Source organism: Falco punctatus (assembly GCF_963210335.1).
Source record: "Falco punctatus genome assembly, chromosome: 3".
NCBI classification, from domain to species: Eukaryota; Metazoa; Chordata; class Aves; order Falconiformes; family Falconidae; genus Falco; species Falco punctatus.
The window spans coordinates 106658783-106679111 of record NC_137582.1 but is presented as its reverse complement, the minus strand read 5'-3'; the positions used below and the strand labels follow the sequence as shown (position 1 = coordinate 106679111).

At 44.0% G+C, this 20329-nt stretch overlaps 1 protein-coding gene and 1 long non-coding RNA gene across 4 annotated transcripts in view; one reads left to right on the top strand and one right to left on the bottom strand.

Annotated features, from left to right (window-relative positions):
• PRDM16 (PR/SET domain 16) overlaps positions 1-20329 on the top strand; it is a 345908-nt gene that overhangs the window by 13975 nt on the left and 311604 nt on the right. The gene's annotated exons all lie outside the window — the stretch shown is intronic.
• Positions 11210-18310, bottom strand: LOC308060966. Its single transcript, XR_013926992.1, has 2 exons — positions 16015-18310; positions 11210-15982 (listed from the first exon to the last, which is right to left on the bottom strand). It is a non-coding gene; the product is annotated as an uncharacterized lncRNA (long non-coding RNA).

Sequence of the window (20329 nt, the reverse complement as noted above, 5' to 3'; positions counted from 1 at the left end):
TTTGTTACTGAATCTCATCTGCTAATTCCGGGCTGGTGGTAGGTGTTTGGGATCCCCCTCTGCCGTGCCACCTGGGTCTTCTCTATTGGCAGCCCTGATAAGAAATCATTCTTTCTTCTCTACCTAAGCTCTCTCTTTACCAGTGGTTTTGAATTGCTTTCCACTCCTGACAGACTACCCTCGTTCAAAGAGAAATGTGGAGGAGGCTGGTGGTTCTAGTAAGTATTAGGAGTCCATTACCAGAGGACTGAATCCTGTTGGGATCTCTTGGGAGACACCCCTCCTTGGCCCACCAAACAGAGTATGGCATTGTGAGCGGGAAGGGCGGGCGGACAAAGGAATCCGGCCTCGCTTTTCTCTGACAAAGAAACCTCAATACTTTTATTCAGTGGAAAATGGAATAATACTTCTGGGTTTGCTTTGAAAGCTACAGCCACTGGCTACTTTACGCCCTGCGGATGGTTTCTGTATGAGGAAGAGCTTTTTTTTTTTTTTTTTTTTCCGAGGGGAGAGGACTTTACACGTGAAACGAGATTAAAGGCATCTCTGTGCCAACACGGTAAACATTTTTGGGTTTACAAGGAGTATCAATGTTTCATTGCAGTCACGTGCCAGCCGGGAATAAAACCCCTGCCGCGCTGCTGTGCAGCACCACTCGCCACACAGATGTGTGGGAAGCAACCTTGCCTGCTGGAAATAAAAGTGGTATTGTATGTCATATTCCCTTCAAAATGCACCACGTAAGGGATGCTCTTTTGGTAAAGGAAGGTGGGGGACCGCTCCAGATATTGCAGCACTTAGAAGAGTGTCACTTTTGTGTAGCTAAGTGGCATCCTGGTATCGTTAAGGTAGCCTGCCATAAACTCCTGCCATAAAACTGCTGCCAGCTGCAGAAACCCACTTGGGTGATGTCACCCCCCTTGCTTTTGCGTGTAAGAAAAGGCTTCGTATTGTAGATATCCGTAAGAACACGTGAGCCACGTTTGAAAGTATCAAGGTTTCTCATGTCTCTGCTTCCGACATCTTGAATTCTGTTTTCAATCATGTCTCGGTGAGACCAAAATTTACGTGAAAAGTAGAAACGCACCGTTATGGCAAGGTGCAAGACTCTCTGTTCATACAAGAATGATATTGGAGTTGGCATATTGACATCTGACTTGAAATCCTGTACTCCCTGGTGTTTTGGTTCCCATTTGGAAAGGTGCTAGTACAACGGCCGATCTCTACCGAGAGCTGAGGAAAGAGGACGGTGGGCCAGGCTGAGAGCCACTGTCAGCAGCAGATGCTGCCTCGCTGAGCCACATCCTCCCGTCAGGGCTCCCGCAGACCATGGTGGGGGCGGAAGAGGGGAGAGGCAGCACGGTCCGCTCCTCCTAGGGCTTTATGTGTCTGGGAACTGCCTCGGGTTTAACTTTTGTCTTGTTTCTGTTTTGTCAAGAGAAAAAGGTAAAACTTCCCAGTGCATCTGCTGGTTCGTTGTATCATCTTTGGCTATCTGCAATGCTGTCGGCCAAGAATTGACTATGCTGTTAGGTTAATTAGTGCACTAGGCTGTACGATTACAGCTGATGAGCAAAATTTTTAATACAAGGTGTCAGAGCCAAAGGGAAAGATTTTAGCATCAGGAATAGATAGTGTGGTGCTGCAGATAAGGTTTTCTGCCTTCAGTGTCTTGCGAGTAGTTTCGTGGTGGTAAATATGGAGTGTTGTAGGTAAGCGGACTTGAGGTGAAAAAGAGGAATCCCCATTTTCCCATGGGATGGGAGTTGCTGGAACAATGTCTGTAATCCACATTGGAGGAAGTAGAAGGGATGTTTTGGTGACTGCAGTCTTGACTCTGGTCCTGAGCTCTTCAGCAAATGTATGTTTCAAAGCAAGTGCCGTTATTTACAGGGGTGAAGTTCTGCTTGTAGTGAAACATTTCTGTAACGGAGCTTGAGTTTATGGTCCTCTGTGTTCCAACCTGCCTACTTCTGGCTCTCAAGAGGGTAGGTAGAATAAAGATAAGGGGGGGAATGGGGGAAAAGGCACCGCTTTCAAATAGCTATTTTATGTAGACATTTTTCTCTGTGTTACATAGGCTATTTTTTACCAAATCTTTCTCACTCCCCTTTCTTATGTGACTTACAAAATCTATTGCTAGTTTACGTTTTAAACAGCGTAAAGTAGTGTTGGGTGGCACTGGCCACTTTTAAATGCAACTGAAATTTGTTGTGGCCTTAGACCCTTCGAAACAGGGCCCAGGAGATTCAGGATTGTTTGCTCTCCCTGCTAGCTGCAGTCTTAAAACTAAATAAATATACATCTAAAAACCAAACTTGATTTTTGAAAGGCATGAGCTAGGTCACTGGGATCAAAGTCAAACCCCTTTTTCTGTCCTCTAGAATTAATATTTTTATTTCTAATCCTTTAAAAATTGCAATAATTTTTGGTTGTCATGCTCAGGTTTGCACATGGAAACACATGGTAAAAGCAAGCACTGAGCTCGGAGTTCGTGCCGTGCTGGGCCGGGGGAGGAGCTGCTCCGCTTGCATTCAGAAAAGGGAAAAATCAGCAGAATTTTGCGTATCTGTAGAAGAGAGATATTAGAAGAGAGATGTTAGGCTTGGGATCCCCTCCAGACTACAGCTGTTACTTCAGTGGGTCAAATTTCCTTTTAGTTTTGTCCCTTGGAACGAAGAGCTGGTACTTGGGAAGACAAACGCTTCAAGAATCTCACGGTTCCTCTTCACCCTTCTCTCCTGAGGTGGAACAGAAATGCTTAGAACCTTTGCTACAAGCTTTGCAGCACCTGAAATATTAAAAGATTGGAATGACCGCTGTTTGAGGCACCCACCTGTAGGACCCAGTCCTTCCTGATGCTGTCGTAGTTAGACCAGGGTGTGTTTTTGCTGCTGAGCCAAGGTGCCTGGAGGGGGCAGGCGGCAGCTGAAGCCATCGCTGGGTGGGTGGCCCGCACGAGGGGAATTGCAGAGCTGTCGCGAAGTATCTTGATACGTGCATGCTTCAAGAAGTTCTTGTTGTCAAAGGAAGGTCAAAAATACGCTCTTGGGTTGTTTTTTTTTTCTGTGCTGTGTTGCCTGATTCCTGAAAATGCCCAGTGAAAGTATCTTCCCTGGTCCAGCCCTTGCCCTCTGTGTCTCTCTGATGTGCTGCAGAGATGTAGTGAGCTGTGGTGGCCAGACCAGACCTGAACAGACATTTTTCCAGAGGTCAGTCCTGTGGACAGATCTTTCTGCGGTGTAGTAGGGAGGTTATTTATAGTCTTACAGATGTCTCAGTGGAAGAAAAATCAGAGTCCATAATGTCATATTAAAAATATTGATAAATTATTGATTATTATTTAGTCCAGGCTTCAAGTGTGAGTAACTGGTTTCCATAAATCTCCTGATTCCTCCAGGACTCCAGCAAAGCGGAATGTCGCTGGGCGGGCAGGTTTCATTTAGGAAGTAAAAGCCTGGCGGTGTTTCAGAAAGTGATGAGTGAGGCTGACGCTCGATGCCAACTACCGAGGCTGCCACAAATGCAGAATCCAGATGCTCGTATTGTTCAGCTGCTGCTTCTCTGCCAAGACAGGTGATAACTTCTAAACCGTTTTGATGTTTGAGTAAAAGCTTGCTCAAAATCGGAGCTTTCAGTAAACATATTTGTAAGTCTCACACACTGGGCACTGACTGCCGAGGCGTAATTCCGCTGCGGACAGGGCAGTCGTGGGGGTGATGCCATCACCCAAGGACAGCATCTTAAGTTTTAGAGTTCATTTCTGAATGAGTTCTGTCTACACAATTATTGTGGGAGTGGTTTCTGGCAAAGGGAGGAGTCCTGGTGAATCAGGAGCTGGAATTTTAGAAATGGTCTCTTGGGCTGCTGCGGAGCTGGTCTGCCCTGCGCGAGAAATAGGCGACGTCTAAGCAGCGTTGTGGGAGGGGGACAGCTGGAATGAGAAGGGATACCAGCTTCCCAAGGCAAAACTCTTTGTAAGGGAAATGAATTCCGAGAGTTATTTTGCAGTTGCAGAAAAAGCCCAAATTCTATTCCTATACCTTGACCTACACCTTGTAAAGATGTGTAAGACAAGAAGTTAGAATTAAAATGAATTTATAGCTAGAATGAGATGAGATCTTTCTCACTTGGGTGGCAACAAATCTCTTTTATTTTTTTATTTTTTTATTTTTTTTATTTTTTATTTTTTTTATTTTTTTATTTTTGGGTGCGTATTGCTCTTCCTTAGTTCGTGTCATCCAAAATAGCTGTGAAAATTGAGTACTTCAGTAATTATTAATTTTAAGGTATTATTTTATTCCTCATTAAACTTCAAACCAAACATATTTCGTTGTGAAAGTTTCTGTACAGAACAGGAAGCAAATTTGTTAAAAGGAAAAATAATCCCACCGTTAACATAAGTCAGACATTTATTCCTGTTATTTCTCGGTTTCATTTCTTGCTTCTCTCCTTCATCTCAAGAATGTCTGTCTTCTGGTTGCGGTTTCCACACTAGCAGAGTGAAAGTGCTGTGATATTGTCCCCATGTGCTATTGATTAAAACCCCGTCACCCAGAGCCACTTGGCTACATACTGATTTGCCATGTACAGGGAAAACAACCCCAACAACCACCAACCTGCACCCCAAACCCCCACTGCTGCAGCGAACCAAGTGGATCTTCTACCCTTTATCTAGAGACAAGCCTTAAGAAAGCAAACGCGATCTGATACAGAGCAGATTTCCTGGAGACAGGAGGTGGGTCAGTGAGGAGCTGCAGGCATTTTCCATGTTAGGATAGCTCGATGTGATGGAATATGCCAATGGAATTGCCTGTGGCACGGGGTGCAGGGATGGGGCATGCACAGCTCCCCGTACTGCCTGCCCCCATGCGTGCTCTGGGCGTCACACACACATAGACCGGCCAGATTATTTTGCAGGGACTTGGTTCACAGCTTTGCATGCTTTTACTGGGAGAACACTGTGTGAGTGATTCCCAGTGCAGGTTTTTTGCTGGCCAAGAGGTTTGGATAGCTGGAGGAATCCCTAGTCTCTGGCAGTGCCTGGAAGCAAACGCCGAAGCTTTTGAAGTCTCCCTATTTACATGCGGCGTGAGTTTCCCGTTTGATTAAACAAATGATGCTTTGCTTAATTTGTCTATGTTGGCTATTTTTATGAAATATGCACTTAATTAAGCAAGAGAAATACAGAAACATGTTTATTCTCAAGATTTATGCGAAAAATGAGAACCCCACTGAAATTTCCAGTAGTGAAGCAATTAAGTAATGGAATTCCACAGTATAAACATAGTATAATTCAACTATAAAACCGATGTCTAAGTAATGTTAATGAGCTGACTTGAAGCTACAAAAGCTAGAAAAGTTCACAGTTACAGATGAAAATTGAATTTGTTCTGAATTATAACTGAAATAAAGTTAGTTTGCATGAGGAACAGCCTGCGGTCCAAGCTTGGTCCACATGTACGGTGGATCAAGCTAAATGTCAGCTAAACATCGTCGTAACAAACCTGCTCAGGATGGTCTCTAGGCTTTGTGTGTGTGGCTGTGGTCCATAACAGTATTATTATACAAATTATAATTTGCTCAACTGGTAAACAGAGTTTGCCGAGAGAGTGAAGGGAACAGGAGTGCTGTGAAGAAAATAATTTCACAGTTTTACAAGGCTTCCTATAAATCACCAGTTCCAATGAACGAGTCAGGTTCTTACCGATCTCTTGTTGAAAGTTTGCATGCGCAACCATCCCACCCCCCTCAAAAAAAGAAACGGAGATAAAAAAAGTGTTCCCTCCAGAAAACAAAGGAAAGAAACCCTATTTCTCTGCAGGCGGAGCCCCCACATAACTCCTCCATGGTTGGGACTGACAGTTCGCAAAATTTGCAGTTGTTTGTTTAAATATTTTTCACAGTCACTGCTTAAATATTCTATTTGCTGCATGGTAACGCAGAGCCTGCGCTATAAATCAGTTATTGTGTGTGTAGAAAGAAGCTCAAACCAATCTGATACTTTAGCAAGGTTCCAACTTGAACACTGACAAAATGTTTTTTTTGGATTTAAACCCAAACTCTGAATTTATATTGAAATTTGGCAAATGTGGGAGCTGATCTTGTAGCTGGCAATTTTAATCTCTGTTTTCTGTGTAGCCTCCCCCTCACATCCCCTGGTTTGGGATGGAGTGCTTCAGTAGCACGAAGGGAGCAGGGCCTCTGCAGTGGCACATTTTGAGAACTTTTATTTGTGTGAGACCCCTTTGCCACTAATTCTGACCTGATTTTTTTTCCCCCCTTTCTAAATTCTTATCTCTTTTGGTAAGTTTCTTTCAAACCTTTTTGCAGAGCATTAACTAAGTTGTTTGCTGGGAAGGTGCGCGTTTACGGTGCTGAGGCAAATTCTCCCAGCTGCGGCTGTGCAAACCTTGGGTGAATGTTTCGTGTCGAGCCGCGTTTTCAGCCACGTCCCGGGGGATTTTCCCGTGCTCCAGCCTCCACGCTACGTTTTCTTTTCTCATTCCACTTCAGAATGTTGTTTCTGTCACCTTCTCAGCCTAGTAAATAGCACGCTGAAGATTTATGATGTTTAAACTTTTAATGCCATAACATATTTTATATATTTTTCGCAGTATTATTCAGACGTGTTATGTTATGGTTAGTTCAAGTTCTAGCGCTGCCGCTCCAAGGAACTCTTTCCTCATTGGCAGTCCCTCTTTGCCAAATGGTATTTGCGCTTGCTTCGGAGGAGAAGGGAAGGAATGTTCCATAAATGTTGCACAGGATTAAAACTGTAGATGGCCAAACCGTTATGGATGGAGACTAAGCCCTGCAGCCTGGAGGAAGCACGCAGCACAGTTTCTCTTCAAGGGGCGACCTGTGCTCGCCGCCTCTCGGCTTTCCCAGCACCAGTTTAATGCAGAATGATGCTGGCGGAGTGGAGGGAGGAGGGTAAAGACAAAGATCGTGCAGGGGTGCCAAGGTGAGAAGCAGATGAAGAGGCAATGGGTGGGTTTGGGTGGACATGGGGGTTTTCAGCTCGGTTGCTTTCATGTTGGGCTTCTCCCTGTACCTCTGGGGGCAGAGCTCTGCTGCCCACCCCACCCCCCCCCAGTGCGGTTCTGAGCATCCCTCATGCTGGGGATGTGCTGTGGTAAACAGTCACCTTCACTGGGATTGTCTGCTTCCCATGTTGGGAAGGGTTTTTGTCAGGAAAATTATATATAGAGTTGAATAAGCAATATGCAACACTGAGAAGGGCTGAATTCACCTTTTGGTTTTGGGAAAAGTCCTGGTCTTCCCTCTTGCACCATCCCTGTTGAATATATGACCAACAAAAAGAAAAAAAACCCCAACGAAAACCCCACCTAGAATTAATTAGTTGTGGGGCACATCTGCTTGCCCTGAGTTACTTTCACAATGATACTAATTCTTCTGTGAAGTTTCATGAGTTTATAAAACATTCACTACTTCTAAAGAACAACAAACGTTGCTCTTTCCTCCTGCAGCTCCTAAACCCCAGCTACCAGATGGACCAGGGCTGGTACCCAGCAAGGGAATATTAATTTTGATGGAGACAAACTTAGTGTTCTGGGTATTAAATTATATGCCTTGGGAAATGCAGCACAATAGATGTGTGTTTGTACTGAGTAGCGTCTTTGTCTTTCATATATAAAAACACTAATTAAAATATAATGTAAAAAACTGAAGTATGCTGGTTACATTTTAGTATGCTGCTAAGGTAAATAAAAATGAAACAAAAGATATATATATATAAGGTCATTAAAAGTGCATTGTTAAATCGCTTTATGCCACAAAATTTCCGAATTAAAAGCTGAACAGAAATACATCTGGAATTGGACACAAAAGCAGATTACTGTTACTTTATCCGGAGTTCTGCGTTTGGTCTATGGTTCATTTGCGCTGCCGGTAACCACTGTGCAGAGAAACACAAGCAAGTACAGCTTCTGGAACTGTACCTTGCAAAATTTCCTTTTTACAACATCTCCAGTGGTCCAGCGTAACCCCTAGCAGTTTTACCCCAAGGCTTGGGGAGCTGAACTCCATATGCTGTCTGGTGCTTGGGATATAAGGTCCCTTTTAATGTCTTCAAAACAGAAACAGCTTGGAATATTAACTTAGCTATACCTTACAGCTTACAGTGTGTAACGAGAAAAGTAGACGAGCTGTCAAACTTAGCAATTAAGACTGATCTTTTACAATTTAAAATGTGGAGTATCGCATATAAAACTGAACTATTTGATGTTGTTTAATCAAAGCACATTACTGATGGCAAACCACCGTGGGCTTACAACAGCAAATCGAGCAGCTAGCTTAGTTTGATATTATCTTCTGTGTAAGCCAGTATGTGACCTCCTGACGCTTTTTGGAACTGGTGCAGTGCATGCATTTATGTCATCACTTCAGCCTTTCGTTGTCTAATGGCCAAAGCAGGTGGCTGGGGTGGAAGGGGAGCAGTCCCTCCGTGGGGAAGGTACCTCGAGCAGATGGCGGTGGTACCCTCTCCGAGATGGCTCATCCCGTGTGCCTGGTGCGGTTCCCTGAACTCTGGTCCCTTGGTGAGAACAAGTACCCTGCACTGGGGACAGACTGGTGTCTAGGGGACACTATCCACTTCTGGAACGGGGCACCTTTCATTTGGATGCTCAGAAGGAAGGCTGCTGGTGGGGCTGGGGGGACCACTGGAGCCTGGAGCAAAGCAAAGCACCCTTCCTTGGGCAGCAACTGGCAAGCTCGCGATGTCTTAAGGTGACAGTGGGGTTCCATGTATTTCTCTTGGTGCATTAAGGGTACCGCAGAGCAGCTGTCCAGCACAGGATGGTCATCTGGGCAGCTTCGCAAGGCTTAATCCAAAACCCACCAGAAACTGTAATATTCTTTCCATTAGAGTCATCCAGTTTGGGATTTGTTCTTCAGTGTGTGAATGTAATAACTCCTCCTTGGTACTAGGGGTATCGATCTCCTTACTAATAGATGTCTTTCTGGGCAGAAATCCAAGGTCGAAGGTCTAGGGTGCAATAAAGGTTACAAAAGGTCACTTTATCACCACTCTGTTGCTATGATGGTATTTATCTAAGTCCCCTCCAGAACATTCTCTGGTCTTCCTGGCATAGAATATGGCCACCTTGGTAAGAAGAGAGGAGGAAAAAAAAGAAAAAGGAAAAACCCTTTCTTTGTGCCACTATCCCTCTGAAGAAAAAGCTTAACATCTGATTTAAGTTTACTGAAATAACAACAGATGTTTATCTTGTATTGTATGGCACATGGCACTACATCTCATAAACCCCCTCCTGGAGCTTAAAGCAGAGTTTCTGGTCCCTCATTTGGACACTTGCAGGCTTTGTGCTCTTTTTTAAATGTTTTCATTTCTCTGGAGCTTAATCTGCTACCAAAGTATTTATAAGTATCACATTATAAACCGTGAAACGAGGAATAGCAAAGGAGATTTTCAATACTTCCTTCCACTAAGCACAGGACTGTGCAGCTACTTACCTGCAGCCTCAAATAATGAAAAAATTGTGCAAACTTTCTACAGGTTTTCATTAAGAAGAATCCACTTGGGGTATGGAACGGGGGACAGATCAATAGGGGGAAAAAAATAAAAATTGTGCCTTGGGAAAGCAAAAACTGGGGAGGAAAAATGTAACCACCACCACCACCCCCCTCTGTTTTTCTGGGACTTGTAAAAAGTGGAACATTTTCACTTCTAAAAATCTATGTATGTTTTACTGTGAAAGCAGTGAGTGCCTGTAGCTGGTGTACTTTTTTTTATATTTATACACACAGATACTTAATTCCTGTCATTGCAACTGTTGAAAAATCTGCATGACAAACGGCAATTTTCCTCCAGCACTAATCTGCCCGTGTTTGAAAATGTCAATATTCTCATGGAAACAGCAGTGAAATTCAGACTAGTAATTTCACACAACTCTTCTTGATGCGCGAGAGGATTAATTCTGGGTTAGATAGACATCTCATACGTGTCAGAAGGTAGGCTGCTGGTACTCCAGGTGACAAACTGTAGAGGCTGACGAGATGTATGTAAAGAAGCCGGTGTCTTGGGAAGAGGAACAGTGGGTAACGGTGCTGATGCTGCATGGCAGGTGTGGGTCTGGTAAGCCCAGCGCGGCGTTATCAAGGACCTGTAATACCGCAGGGGAGGGAGGGAGCACAGAGCAGGCAGCCAAAGGGTCATTTGGTTGTGGAAGGGAAAGGGGAAGCGTGTTGCTTATATGCACCCGGCCACGTTGCTTTAGGTTTAATTGCTCTTTCCCAGCAAACCGGGAGGCTTTGACGACAATTCCTCGTCGGCTGCATCAGGACATCTTTCCCTCGAGGTCTAGACAGACAGTACGTATGCAGCAGATGCCTTCCTCTCTGCAGAATGTTGCATAGGTGCCATGTTACTGTCTTCAACTGAGACAGATATTTTTTTTTAATATTTTCTAGACATTTCTGAGCTCCACTGATCCATGAATGTTGCAGCTTCTTTTTTAACATACTCTCCGAAGGCATGGTTTATTTTATGTTTGAATAAATGCAGTCTTCCTTTGTTTCCTCCACTGAATTCTTTATTTATTATTTCCTAAAATGATTTGATTTTCCCCCTCCTTCAAAACACATATGATTGCAATAAGCAGATACAAAATAGAACCAAGAAACAAAAGGCTGAACATGCTGATAATGTACATTTGGTTTGTATTTATCGTTTTAAGATGTGTTTTAATTGGTTCACTACCAACATCCTGTAACTTTCAGTCAGTCAGAAGAGAAACCTGTTTCATTTTAAAGTCAGCTCATTTCTTCCCTCTTTCAGCTGAGAGCAGCGGGTAAGGCCCTACTGTAGTATCGTCACATTTAATTTCATTAAAACTTTTAAATGAAGAGGATTATAATACATCTTGTTTTGCTATTCTCTGTAGGATTTCGTTGTGAAATGGGTTTTTAAAAGAACAACAACGCAAAACACATTTTGTTGCTTTGTAACATAAACCTTCATGCGCAATTCCTAACAAAAATGTGCAGCTGTAAACCCAGCAATGAACAGTTTGCCTGTTATTCCAGAAGCTTAATCGGTTTAGTTTAATGAAGAGAAAGTGAAAAGGTGACAGGAATGCCATCTTAAAGCACTTACCTTCCAACAAAATTTGATTCAATAGGCTATAGGTGTGAAAACACCCGATTTAATACAAGTCTTTATTAAAAAAAAAAAAAAAAAGTAGGAATCAAAGAAAATGGGATGGGAAGAGTGATCCCAAAGACCAGCTCGTGCCTCCCACTAGACCCCAGCGAGATAAACGTCACCTATCTGCTTCTGCCAGATGTTTGTTGAGCAGGTTCTTAAAAACTCCCTGGGATGGGGTTTCCATGCTTGGACAATTTGCCAGTGACTTGTAGTATATTGGTGACAATTTAAGTGCTGAGGTTTGCTGCCTCCTAAAAGGTCTGTGTGTACCAAAGAGGAATTAATCTGCGGAAGCCTCATTGTGCAGGAGGTCAGCCCGGAAAACCACAACACAGTCCCTTTTGACCTTGCCTTTATGAGGTTACTGTCACTATCACTTCGGACCGCCAGCTTCTATCTTCAAGCTATAATTTTGGATTGTCAGTTTTTATAAACATCATCAGTTTTCATAAATATTTTGTATTTTAAAGGGTAAAAGTGTCTTTTTGCTCTGACTAAAATCCGAGATAACTAAAAGCAAGCCAGGCTTGAAAGGGGACAGTTGCACATATGTCTGTCCTCCACCTCGTTGCAACACGCTTCACCAAAATTCTCGACTTTGTTTCGCAAACAGCTGTTCCAAAAGCTGTATTTTAATCACGAAACTTCTTGGGCACCTGTCAGCCTGCATCTTGGGGGAGTTTGCAGGGTGCTTGTAAATGGGAGTTGATTACCACACTGAGGTCAAAGCGAGAGCAGTGTGGATGGCAAGGGTCTTACCTGTGCCTGCTGGGTCCTTTGTCCCCAGCAGCTTTCAGAAGATCCCCAAACCATTGCTGTCCCCTCTCGGGTGATTCTGAACCAGAGATGACCAGAGTTTCACACAGACAAACTCGCCCCTCCATGGGAAAAAAGCTGCCCCTGCAGAGCTGCCCTCCTGTGTGATAATGAAAGTTTCTGCTCCTGCGGTAAAACTGTTTAATGTGGTTAGTCCAAATCAAGAAGTTTATGAACAGAAGTGGTGAGGAGGTGGAATTACCTGGAATTTTATCTTGGGTAGTGTCACACAGCGTTGAGGAGACCTGCAGGAGCTGCTGGAGCCCCGAGCAGGGCACTAGCAGCCCCTGGGTGGGCTGGGTAGTGGAGCCCAGGGGAGGTGGGGGGCTTGGCATGAAAGATTTTTTCCCTGAAAACTGAACAACTTCGAAGGTTTCAAAACTAAGGTCTTGAAAAGAAGTTTTTGTGTCTTTGGGGAGGATGAGTAGTTGGACGGTATTCAGGAAAACATACGGAAACTTTTGTTTTAATAAAAGTTATGGAGATTCTCTTTTCCATTGGCTGCTTGGAAATGTGCGTGGGGGGAAAGATGGAAAAAGATTCATTTTGTTTGTGGGCCAATGTGGTCAAAAAGAGAAAAACTGGGAAGCATCTTTTTCCATAAAAGTTCTTGCTTAAAGCCTCTGTCCAGCTCTGCCGTGCCTGAGACCCAGCTCTGCAGGGAGCAGGGCATTCCCGTCTCACCAGAGGTTTCTGTGGTGTTTCTGTGATTTTTTGAAAAGAAAGAGAGATACAAAAAGGAGTAGAATGAGTGGGATTCAAGCCACTGCTTGGAAGGCCTGAGTCAGAAAATGAAGGGCCGATATTGCACTACCGTGGGATGTAGTTACTGCAGGCAAGAGTTATCCCTCAGGCGCTGTGGTGACAATACAAATAGTTCCCTGTGCCACAAAACAACTACAGAATCATTTCTTTAGTTCAGCATGCTGGAAGTGTGCCAAGTTCGCACTAATTATATGGTATCTCGTTTTTATCGTATATGTTATAAATGATTTGTTATGCCAAAATGGCTGGACGCTTTTTTCCCCTGGTATCCTATTGCTAGTTTAGGTTACTGAGCATCTTCTTGCTTGTATTGATTTTTTCCCTGTAGTTTTCTGGAAAGCAGTTGTTACCTGCTGCCATAGCAATGCTGCTTAGCCAAGTTCTCTAAAAGTGTGTAAGAAAGGCAGAAAACAAGGTTGAAGTGCATCAGGAGAGAAACACGCCCTGCAGTGTATCAGCCTGTGCCGTACGTGCTGTCTGTATGACCCCCTACTATGTATTTTCCCTTTTGGCAATAACACAAGCTTTACTATCCGTGAAAATTTTGCAGAGTAGCATTAAAGCTAGAGCAGCCATACAGCGAATGAAATGGCTTTTCTTCTGTGATATTCAGTGGGGAGGTAGATAAGTGTCTTTGAAAGTGGAAGGCAAAGGGGCGGTGGTGGTGTGGGCCAGAGCATTGCAGAACTTGGAGAGAGAAGAGCTGAAGCGATGGAAGATAAGAATAAAGAGGATGCACAATGAGGAAATGGGATCAGATGCTGAAGGGGAATAAAGGTAAAAAAAGGTGGCTGGGACAAATAGTGTCAAAAGGCCACAGAAAATAAGTAGAGTGGAGGGGGAGCATTTCTGTGGTAGTTTTTTGTGAGATTTTCTTTTTTAAATAGACATTAGCTGCAAGAACCTCAAAAGTGATTAAATTTTATAATTTCAAGGACAATCAGATTTAGATTGGATTTCCTTTTTGTTTTAGTGAAACTCTTCACCTTGAAAGCTTTAATAGAAACAAAGGTGACTCTCACTGCAGAGGCAGATGATGCATGGTCACAGGAGTCCCCAGACGGCTGAAGTGCCCAGAGCGCTGTGTTTAGTTTGGGGTCTCTCCTGCGCTGCGCGACTTCTGTGCACAGGGCTCTTGGTCGACAGCAGTGAGCAGTGTGGGTGCAGAGGTTTTTGCAAGGGATAGCAGATCTTCAGTGTAGCTCAGCAAGAATAATTTTGCTGTAACTACCCATCCGATGCTCTGTGCGTATCCAGTTCATGGGAGAAGCCAGTCACCCAAGGATGACAAAGAGGTCCTTACTCTTGAGGACTGAGATGCTGATGAAACACCCTTTGAACTGTCTGAGGTTTCTTTGGTTTCTTTCTTTTTCTCTTTTTTTTTTTTTCTTCCTTGTGGGTTTTTGCTTTCTTCTGAAGAACAAAAAAGTAACTTCCCATGCAGATCTGGTCTGTGCAGGACAAGGGCTCTTTTGAACTATTTTACATACAGTCCCAATTCAAAAGAATTTTCTTGCAGCTTCCGAAGGAGCCCTGACAATATTACATTTGGGTAAAGGCAGGGCGAGCTTCTCTTTCATGACAGCAGCGATTACAACGGGCCGAAGGACACTGAAGGGATGCCCGAAGGAAAGCAGCAAGCTCGCTTTGCCCTGGTTCATGGAATCTTATTCACTGTTGTGCAGTGGTGAAACAGACCTGAACATCCAAATTCTCACGAATTTTAGTTTATTCATCTGATGAACACACACAATAGAATTCTTCCTCGCCACTCTGTATCGCTCTGCTCCCTGTTACATCAGCACGTGCAGCTGCCTGCGGGGTCCGAGGGCTCTGATGCCAAGAGTCATGTCCAGGGTGGAAGAGATTCCAACCTAAAGCTGGGCAAAAAACTTCTGGCACATTTTCCACACAAACATCTCAAATTTATACTTTCTTTAGCAAAGATTCAATCCACTTCTATTTTTAAAAAAGCCTATTTTTAATTCTGTAGATAAAAATAAAGAAAAATAAAACATACTGGTATTTCCTTCCCATAGGATCTGAACATCTGGGGGGTTGTTCTTTGCCAATTTTCCCCCAAAAAGTTTGTATCCAGAAGGAAATGGCCTTTGCGCAAACTTATTTAGCTCAGATGACTTTGGAGCGTGAAGTTCTGTTGAAAGCTAAATAAAAGGTGACAGGAAAGTGATACTGAACATAGTGAAAATAAAATGCGAGTGAATCCAGGGATGTGAGTCTTATAAGTGAACGTGCTGTTCAGTTTTCGGGTTTGTTGTTGTTTTGTTTGTGTGTTTTTTTTTTTTTTGTTTTTTTGTTTTTTGTTTGTTTTTTTTACTTGGGGAAGCAGTACCTTCTGTGGAAAAAAACCTGCAGTACTTCTGCTTGGCAGGGTTACTTGAGATGTAGGTTAGCGGAGACACGGCTCACCCCCTGATGGTTTTGGGTGGTGAGGTGGTTGCTGTCCTTCAGGAGGTTTGCCTGCTGGTTTACACATGCAGTGAGTGCGTACACCAAAAGGGCTGAGAAATCCAATCCTCACAATGCGGCAGGTGCCCATGCCAGCTGGTCACCAAGGATGCATTTCACCCTTTGCAGCACTTAAGCCATGTTTAGCAGGTCAGTAGATGGTTAGCAAAAGCTCGGTTTGATAAGAAGTTGCCTGAATTAGGCTAATGATGGGTCCTCCTGGGTAATGCAGGGGAGAAAAAGTTCAAAGCCCGGTATTTATGTGCACAAAGTCCAAATACCTGCCAAGTCTCTTTGATGAAGTGTCTTTGTCAGAACGATTAAATGAAGGTTAAAAAGGCCAGACCTTTTCTCAACATATTTGACTTGCTCTTTCTTTCCTCTCTTCAAGGTGTCTTCATGTTACATTTATTTGCTTCATGAATTCTTTATTACACTAATCAGTCCTGATGTACAAACTCATTAGAAAATGAGCTGGAAATGTAAGATCTGTCAAATTTCAGAGACTTCTGACATTGTTAGACTCAAGGGCCTTTTTGCAAAGAAAAGAGAGAAAGGAAAGAAGCTAATGAGGAAATGTCAGATAATGTAGAAGTCAATCCATTTGGGGATGAAGTTTTACAAAGTTCAGAAAGAAAAGTTGTAGTGTTGCCAGGGTAAGCACCTAATTTTTTTTAATGTACACTTTGGCACAGAGGAGGGTTGGTTGTTCGGTTTTTTTCTTACTGGTGTTACTGAACACTTCTGGTTTGGTTTTGTAAACAACATCATACATCAGTTTATCATCTTACTTTTTTAATGATGCCACAGAAATGAAGGGAAATAACTATTTGAATGGAGTTTCCTAATTGTGTGGATTACCAATTTGCATTTTGGGTCTCATGCCAGTCTCAGCTGAAACCACTGTCTCGAGATGTGAGGTGCTATACAGACACAGCAAAATAAATGCTGCCGTAAAGCAGGTTTCGGTGCGCTTTGTAAAGAGCTTGGATGTGTAAGAGCTGTCAAATCAGGCCATCAAAGATCCCATCGCCCCCCTAACCTAAGCAGAAAAAGGTGAAAAAAGCAACAGTGGTGAAGGGAGAAGTGACTTGGCTGCCGTCACGGCTTGGGCTGTGGGGCGCGCCCAGCTGGTGCCCTGCTCGCTGCCCTGCATCTCCTGCTCTCCACACCGCCAGGGTCAGGGCACTTGCTCCAAGCAGCTCCAGCTACACTGGTAGGTCAAAACCGAAGTGGCTTATTTAACTTTATGGAAAAGGAAATTTTTAACATGGAAAAATGGTCAGATGTGCCCCATGCGCTTGGGGAGTGGTGTTTACTCTGTCCGTACAAGCAGCGCAGCAAACAGAAACCTGTTAGATATAGCTGTGAAATCACTCGGGATATGGAAATGCCTACTGTTTCCATCGTTTGCCTTAGGAATATCAGACTCCCAACTGGCAAGGAGCGTGTCTGTGCCGGTCTGTGACACTGTTATGCACCTGTGAAACGTCATCGTAGATGAGAGTTGCTAAGGCAGAAAATGAAGGCTATCACATCGGACGAGGTGGACTGGGGTGCAGGACATCTGGGTTCGGTTTTGGGTCTCGTTATGAACTCATGCGTGACCTTGGGCAACTCTCTTCATCTTTCTTCCTTGACACAGACTACGTGATGCAGCACCTGCCGCGCATGCACAGCACTGTCTTAACTACAGCTGGGTCTCACACACAGCAATTATAAAACAAGCATCAAAAATAGATCGTTCTTGCTTTGAGATGACTTCCCCCCCCAAGGCTCCTATAAAAGCATTCCCCTTGGATTCCACCTGGGAGATACACTGGGACCTTGAAAGGTGCAGGAGACACACAGTAAGCGCCGGCTCTGTGAATGCTGAGTGACTCGCAGTGCTGGGGCGCGGGGGGAGCCAAGGTGGCAGCTCATGCGCTCACTTTCACTGCTGCTCCAGCTGGATCAGCTGGTGACGGACATGTGGACAGCTGCTCATCCACCAAAAAGGTGGATATTTCTTACTGTGATTGCAAACACAGGGAAACAGAGGCATTGGGCATCTTCTGCGCTGTCTTGACAGCGTCGTGCTGGCAGAGGAAGAAAGAGGCTGAGTCCGCTGAGCACAACCGCTGGCATTGCCGCTGGAGAATGTCTTTAGCCCTTGGATCAAGCTGTATTACAGCACAGATTTTAGAGCAGGCAACTCGTCTGTTCATATAAACTAGGGGAGAGCTGCGCGCCAAGAGAAACCTTTCTCCAAAGCTTGTTCCTTCCCTCTTTCGCTGGTAAAGAGCCAGGTGGCAACTCGGATGCCCAGGTCCAGAGGACTACCTGCTCCTCAGGCTGCGGGTCCCAGCTACAGGTCCCCAGCTGCTCACCCAGCCTGTGTATTCCTTAAGGACGTGCACGGCGACCCTCCTTGGGGTCTGCTTGGCGGAGGTGCTGAGCTGAGCATCCCTGCCCTCCCACCTCCAACCGCAGCGTAAGTGAACAGGAGCTGTGGTTGCTCAGCACCTCATAAAAATCAAGCCCCTGTGGGTTTTGGGGGGGATAAATGAGAGAGAAACTGGGCTCAACGAGTGAGATAAGTTTGCTGGCGAATTGTTAGTAGCAGTGAAAGCAAAACCCAAGGCATTTACATACCCATTAGAGGGGGATTTCGAACCTGGACTCTGGCCTGCCTTGCAGTCATTGGTCTCCTGGGGCCACCTCACCGTATCCTGCCAACGCTGCACTGAAGGACAGCTGCCATTGGTGTCCACCCTTTTGATGGCACTTTAAGCACCTCCATCCCAGAACTTGGCTGGAGTTTACGGCCACGACTGCTCCCGCTAAACCCTGCGCCGTGCTGGGCAGGTATGTCTAGAGTAGGGTGCAAAGGTGAACACGCAGAACCTTTTGAAGGCAAAACTACTGCAGCACGTGTGGCAGAGAGTGATGATTCCTTGTGATTCCCTTCAAGGAATTATTTTAAAGTCAGATTAGACAGGGTAGGCTGGTGAAAGGGAAGGGGGTATGTTCTGCTTTGCAAATCTAACCCCATCCAAAAGGTGTCAAAGAGCTGGTGCTTCCTTCTTTGTTCTTCCCTCTCTTTCCTTCCTCTTTCTGTCTCTAGCTGTTGTCTTGCTTTTTTTGCAGACAAAACCCACATCTCAAATTCCTCTTCTTTGAAACCTATGGTTGGTCAGGTAAAGCAATTTCATTAGTCCCTTAGGAAAGACCCTTGGGTATTTTCTTTACCCAAGGGATGTGGATCTGACTTCTGAGGAGCAGTCTAAGTTTCTCTACTGCATCAGACCCATCCACAGAAGATTTCCAGGGAAATAAAATCTGAAGAGCATTGGATCGTTTTGGCTGCTACCAGACTCCTGGTATGTGTTTCTATTTGCTTTATTGAAGACTTTGTTTTAAAAGTCCCCTTATTAGAAGTCTGTAGGTGTTTTTGCATGAGTCTGCTTAAACTTTTCCCTGAATGTGTCATGCCGCTGTGGTGTTACCAGCTTACCAGCCACATCTTTGAGATTTCTTATGGTTTGCTTTCATTTCTAGTGTTCTGATCAGTACTGGTCTTTTTGTCTTCAAGCGTATCTGCTTGATAGCCTTTAATATCCTAGTGCTCCAGATGTTTCTCTTGCCAAATAAAAACTGCTCACTAGGTATGAAATCAAAATGCACACCTAATTTGTTGTTCTTGGCTTTGGTGTTTACAGCTGTTGGCAAACCTTCATTTTGCCTTTGGTCTCAGTTAGGATTTCAGCCTGTGACAACCCATTTTGGCTTTTGGATCTGATTTTGGCTATTTTGGCTGTTGTGCTTTCCAGATGGAACACCAGCCTTGGAAGTTTCACTTCGGTCATCCTTTTCCAAGGATGACCTTCATCCTTCCACTGAATAGTTTCCAGATCCTTCAGCAGTTGTTCTGCTCCACTACAGTGGTCAGGTTCTGCTCTAGGGTGAGGATGGCTGGAAGTAGGGAAGAAAGGAATACACAAAGTGCATCACAAAAGAATTGACATGTTTTCTTTCACCAGACCCCAGGATTTTATGTATGTTGTAAGGAAACTTCAAAATCATACTTTTGGAACAATTCTCCTTTAGAAAACAGCTCGTAAAGAGCGGCAGAAACTGTGGGAATTTTCCCCTCCAGAGTCTGCTTAGTTCTTAGTGATCTCCCCTTAGAAATGCCTGCCGCCGCTGGGTGTCTGTCTTGCTGTTAATCATTCCTTCTGATTGCAATTCGTTTGCGTGCATTTCTTGCCTGTCTTATCTGCTTTTCCCTCATCTACCTTCTGCAACTGGGAGAGCCAGTGATGGGAGGTCGATTAGATGCTGCATAACCTTTTGATTTGGATTTGCACTAGTGGATTATTTCTGTAAATAAATAAGCAGTTCACTATCAAACTGATTACTTTTATATGAAAAAAAAAAACTTTTTATGCTTTCTTTTACTTTTTCCTCTCTGTTGTTACCAAAATATATCCACTATGTTAATCTTAATGCAGTTGTTCCCCTTTAAAACTTAAAAACAGTAGATGAAGAAAAAATTTTCCTTCCACAGTATAATATACCTGGGTTGCCTTTCTCATTCGGAATCTGAAGCTGAAAGGGCTGGTTGAGTTTTCACTCCTTGAGATGCCTTTAGCTGTTTTTTCAGCAAGTTCAAACAAATGTATGAAGCTGTATATGGGGAAGTTTACACTTCTGCCAAGTGCGTGTTGATAAAGGGGAGACTTTGATCCCTTGGCCTGTCAGTTGTCCCTTGTATGTGCCAGGTCAGGACAAAAGTCTGTTTTCCTTAACAAATGGATTATGCTGCCTCCGAAGTACGGCATCTCTGTAACAATCGGTAGTCAGTTGGCACGATTATGTTTTGAGAGATTTTGACTGGGGAAAATATTTGTGTAAGAACTGATTTGTAGCATCTACCGCTAACTAGGTGAATGCGAATCATCAAACAGCTGGCGATGGGAGACAATCTCCCTATTTATAGAGACTGTAGATATTTAGAAGCAAACACACATGCCTGCACATTTAACTGAAAGGCCCTATAAATAGAACACCTGACGCTACCTCGATTAGGAGTTGTGTTATTGCAGT